Source organism: Acipenser ruthenus, chromosome 9, assembly GCF_902713425.1.
Source record: "Acipenser ruthenus chromosome 9, fAciRut3.2 maternal haplotype, whole genome shotgun sequence".
In the NCBI taxonomy this organism is placed as follows: domain Eukaryota; kingdom Metazoa; phylum Chordata; class Actinopteri; order Acipenseriformes; family Acipenseridae; genus Acipenser; species Acipenser ruthenus.
In genome coordinates this window covers 38,736,075-38,741,637 of record NC_081197.1, presented here as the reverse complement: position 1 = coordinate 38,741,637, position 5,563 = coordinate 38,736,075, and positions in this window count along the sequence as shown.

The following is a 5,563-nucleotide window of genomic DNA, read 5'->3' as shown; positions in this document are numbered from 1 at the left end:
TTAAACGTAGAAATAAAGAGCGCTGTGTGTCAGCATGATACTGTAGTGCCTTTTTTTATTCAGTGTTAATTTTAGTGAAATAGTTCAATTTGTAACTCAACAGAGATGCGGTTAAATTCCAATTTACAAAACAGGAAAACAAGTGTTTTTTTTATTGTATTTTATGTGGGTAGCACAACGGCGTCAGAGCCTTTCTAAAAGTGGGTGTAGGGGTGGGTATGAAGTATTTCTATGGAAAAATGAATCCAATGTAACAGTTACGTCACATATTGAAGCAGGTTATATATGTTTAGTCTACTGGTTATTTAAAGTTTGTTTTGTAAAAAAAAGAAAAACACCATGTACAACATTTACATTGTTAACAATATATTGATAAAGAATATTAAACAACTGTCTACGAAATATTTGTTTATAGCCTATGGAACTTTTTTTTCTACAATTATTTACTGCTTCGGGCACAAATTGCATGAAATGGTAACAAATGTTTCGGCATATTGCAACAGTTCTATAGTGTTACAAGATGACGAATGTAGCAACATTCGCTACCACTTTCCCATATGATCGTCTTAATTTGTGGATTTATTTGACTTATCTATGTCACTTTGTTTTGGAAGAAGGATGAGATTCAAAAGATATATATATATATATATATATATAATTCTTGCTGTCGCTGGTAAAAGTGGATGGGCAGCGTGGGTAGTGGCATATGCAGCTGCATTATGTAATATGTAATTATTTGTAATATTCTAGTGTGCATTGCATTTACGTGCACGCACACACACACACACACACACACACACACACACACACACCACATTGATCAATTCCAGTGATCTGATCGTTGGCATTTTATTTTAAGACCAACATATTTTTTTAATGATACTCTGTGTGTTGTCCTTAATGATTAGACAGGATTTCTTTTTCAGAAAAGATAAATGAGATATATTTTACTCCAGTCTTTGAAGTTCTTCTTTTTTACACGTCGAATGAAACAGCTAAATAATATAACTCATGTAATCTTAGATGCTTACAGTAGGTTTGTTTCTCAGTTTTATAAAATGAACATGCATTTTTGGCTTTTGAGTAATCGTAAATGGATTTGCACTAGTCTTATTTTTTTTTTGTTTGTTTGTTTTTTTAAGAGCTAATAACAATCTGTAGAAAAAAGTTTAGAGAAGCTGGTTCATCGTGTATATCTTTAATACAGTGCAGTAATATATGGTCCTATTTACAAAGTTTTATCTCATGGTTATTTAAAAAATGTTTTTTTTTTTTTTGTAAATAAAATGCATTTCTTGTTTTTATCTAAGAGGATAAAGTCAATTAAATCACCTGGGACATAAGACATATACTTATATTGGAAAGAAAGAAATATCAATTTATGTAAATCAGATATAGAATATATACACTTCAGCATATTTCAATTAGTATGTCATATACAGTGTATTGGAATACAGTACTTCAAACGGCTAAACATATCACTGTGCATGACATACACATTTAAATACGATAAATTGTATCTTTTCTGTTTCTGTTTTTATATAAACTGCCATGGTTTTTACAATGAGTTCCCATTCCTATCTGTGAATCAACCTGTGCCTGCTGTATTTATCATGTGTTCACTGTGCTTTCACCATGCTTTTGCAATGTATTTTACACCTTCTTATGCATTTACCTTGCTGTATATGCCACAGTAACATATTATTAGTTTGTAGTTGTATCATTTTATACATACACTTTCCAACAAGCATTAATGAAGACAAATACAGCAAATGTTATTTCTCTTTTGTTTTTGTAATTATTTAAATCTAGCCAGTCCTGGTAGACTGCCATGCTAAGATCTAGCCGGTCCTGGTAGACTGCCATGCTAAAATGCTACTGTTGCTTTAGGGGATTACAGTTGCCACCCACCCCCCACCCCCCTAACACCTGGACATGATTTATCTCCTTTGCATGTGGTTGTGTTTGTGCAAATATCATTCCATATTCATTATTATCTCCTGGGGCAATAAGCCCTAACACATAACCTTGTTAATATTCTCTCACGTCTTCTTGAGACTTCTTAGGGCATACTGATTAGAACTCAATCTTTATCCTCGTCTTCTGAATTTGAATTTCTGGCCCCCGTTTCCTGACCACCCACACAAAGTGCGCTCTTTCTCCCCTCTCTCAATTTCAAGGAATTTCCTCCCTTTATATTCAAAGTGTGACAGGTTTTTTTCCATCTCCTCTTATTGCCTGCTTTAACTACCTCCTTATGCTTCTTTTTTTTTCCCAAAGATTGGTAGCCACACTAATGTCTGTTGCCTTTGTGATTTCTATTTGTGTAAATTGAATACATGCTGCTTAAATGTAATCCATATTGGCTATGTAGTGTATTACGCTATCTGTCTTCAACAATTTCCCCTATTCTGTATAAATAGTGATTGGGAGATGATATGGTGCATGTACCGAATGGAGCATTAACTGACAAAGCTTTAATGAAAACGGATCATATAGCAGTTCAATATTGGGAACTTGATCAAGCTGCTCTGTACTGAAACACATCCAGCATTCTTCTTTAATTTGAATAAAAAAGGGAGAAAAACTTAGACATAAGCGTGACCCAACTGACACGTAAGATCTACTTTGCACCGAAGCTGCCTCTTTTAACTTGATTGTAGCTTTGAGAGACTGGCAAGCAGGGTAGCATTGGATTTGTGGGTCCATTGTCACTCAGTATCAAAGATTCACACCCAGAGGATAAATTCAATTAAACCACCTGGGGTATAAGTACATATTGGGCAGAAAGACATATCAATTAAATATGTATGTCATTTACAGTGTATAGGAATTTAGTACTTTGAAGGTTAAACATCTTTTTTTCAATACAGTTAATTTCAAGTTATTTACGTAGAATTACAGATTGTTTTGTGAAATAGGGTACTTTTTTTTACAGTACACACCTGGAGCCAACACTTTTGAATCACCTACTATAGAATTTTAGGATTGAGACATAGTTAAAATAAATAAATAAATAAAAAAAACTTATATGAACATAATTTAGATGTTTTATTTAACATCATGTAATCAAAGAAACAAAATGATACTGCAAAAGTCTACTGGAAGCCATAATAGTATTTCATGTTAGATTTCAAAATGTCATATTTTTCCATTTTTTTCAGTTTTTCATTAAGTATATGGAAAACTACAAAGCGGTATGTAATTCAATATGCTAACATAACATTATTCATTCGACTTTATAAAGCAAAAATGGTTAATTCTGTAGGGTGATATAAAACTTTTGGCCATAGCTGTATACTAAAATACATGTCAGCTTACTGTAACTGGACTTACCCATAATTTTACCCCCTACCCATTGCATATAGATTGATAGATAGATACACACACGCACGCACGCACACACACACACACACACACACAACGCACCCACGCACGCACACACATACAACACACACGCACGCACACACACACAACACATGCACACACACACACACACACACACACAACACACATTTTCTTCATATTTTTTATGACAATCAAAAATAAATAAACTTGAAACCAAAACATCTTCATACAAAAAAAAATACTTGTTTATCTTGTTCTTTGTTGAGTGAAAAATATATGAAAAATAGAAAAAAATCTTATTCCTTCCCTACTCAGCTTAGAAACCTGAGTTGGGTTACACAAACCAGTACAATATTTACTCCATTTAACATATAGTATAATCTAAAACCAACATCTCACAAAAGAACTGACATCAGATTAAATAACACATTCACTGTTTGGGTTTTCAGAAATCTGCTTGCAGGTTTGCAGAATATTATATTATGATATTAATATACTTAATATACACCTTGTTCTCAAATATTATATGAAGAAAAAACACGTCCCAGAAAATCATCTTCAGAAAATCTGTGGGAGCACATCCATCAGCTGAAACATTAGGAAAACTTGGTTCTAAAAATCTGATGACATGGGAAATAATGCTGCAGCCAGTTTGAACCCCTCCTGACAATCTGTTTGTGTGCTGCTGTTTATACCCCACATGCCAGTGTGCTCACTTTTGATTGGTGACCAAATAAGTCAGCCAGGAACTGACATTAAGGTATTGTACATGCACGTTATGCTATTGGGCAAATTTACTGTGTCATTTTTGCATAATTTGAAAATCATACATGTTTTAGCACAAAAAAGCTGTGAATGGTAATTAATTGCTGCTAAACCATTTTCTCAATGTTTTGGTCAAATTACGGTGCAGTACAAATCACATACCACCTCTGGATTTGATGATGGCTTCACATTGTGGCGAAGTTGTCACTGCCAGTATTCTTCTTTTGTGGATTTTAACAATACTTGATGAGAAAGTGAAAAATAATTTGTACAACTAATGAATAATTAAGAAAATAAAAACTTAATAGAATAAAGGAGGAAGAATAAAATGCCCTTAGAACTTGAACTGAAAGCAAAAACAAATTGAACGTGGTAACATTTGGTGAAAAGTGCCCTGCATATTAAAACCAAATAGTCTCTAAAATGTAGTTGTTGCTTGTATTATATATTATGGATGTTGTGAAATTTAAAATTTAAACCTTCTTGGCTCCCAACAAGATCTACATGTACGGGCCAAGGCCTATTGACCCCCTCCCTATATGACAGAAGAGCTCCAGGGGTGGTAAAGATTAGACCCACCTGCAATAACATAACCACCTTCGAGGCTGCCTCTGGTCTGAGCGAACCTGGACCACATACCGTATCAAGGCTCTGGTTTACAGTGTCAGCAGCACGAAGAAGGCCTGCATCCTCTCACTGAAAGACAAGCCTTCCCTTTTACAACTGACTGCTGATGCTGAGTGACACGTCAGACACAAAAGCCACCCAAGAATACCACATGACAGAGGAAGACTTTGAGCAAATTTAGATTATTTTTTTGTTTTGTTTTGTTAGGAAACATCAACGGGTATCTTTAGTGTTGGTCAAGAGGTTGCAAGCACGATTTTACAGATTCAAAATAATGAGTATAGTACATTGAAATGTTCTCATAACAGTAACAAGGTCAGTTCAAATTAATCTGTTCATTGTGTTTGTCTGATGCTTTCTGTGCATCTGATTAGCCTGAATGTGACATAATTGTGTAGAAATACGCAGTTAGGCAAGAATTTGTTTTTAAGTAAATACCAGACACTGCATGTCTCTCAAGGCACATTGCTGATGCTATAATGATCCTTTCTACCCTTCATTTGAAGTTGTATTTCAACACTAGGTTTGTTTTTCAACGGCAGCGTATAGAAAAATCATATGGGGAGCAGTAAGGTAGGAGATAACAACACATCTGCTGATATGCAGCATATGCTGCTTTTGCAAAATTTTAATCTGAAAAACGGTTTTGAGAGAAAAAAAAAACAAGCATTTAAATGGTGTACTAATCTGTTGCTTTCCTCCGCGGTTGCAGGCTCAACCCAGGAGCCCTCTTTTGCAGCTGGGAACTGCAACCACTTCCAAACCCCCTGTCGAAACCTCCCTGTCAAAGGAGCTATTTTAGCGACTGCAGCAGAGGGCTGAA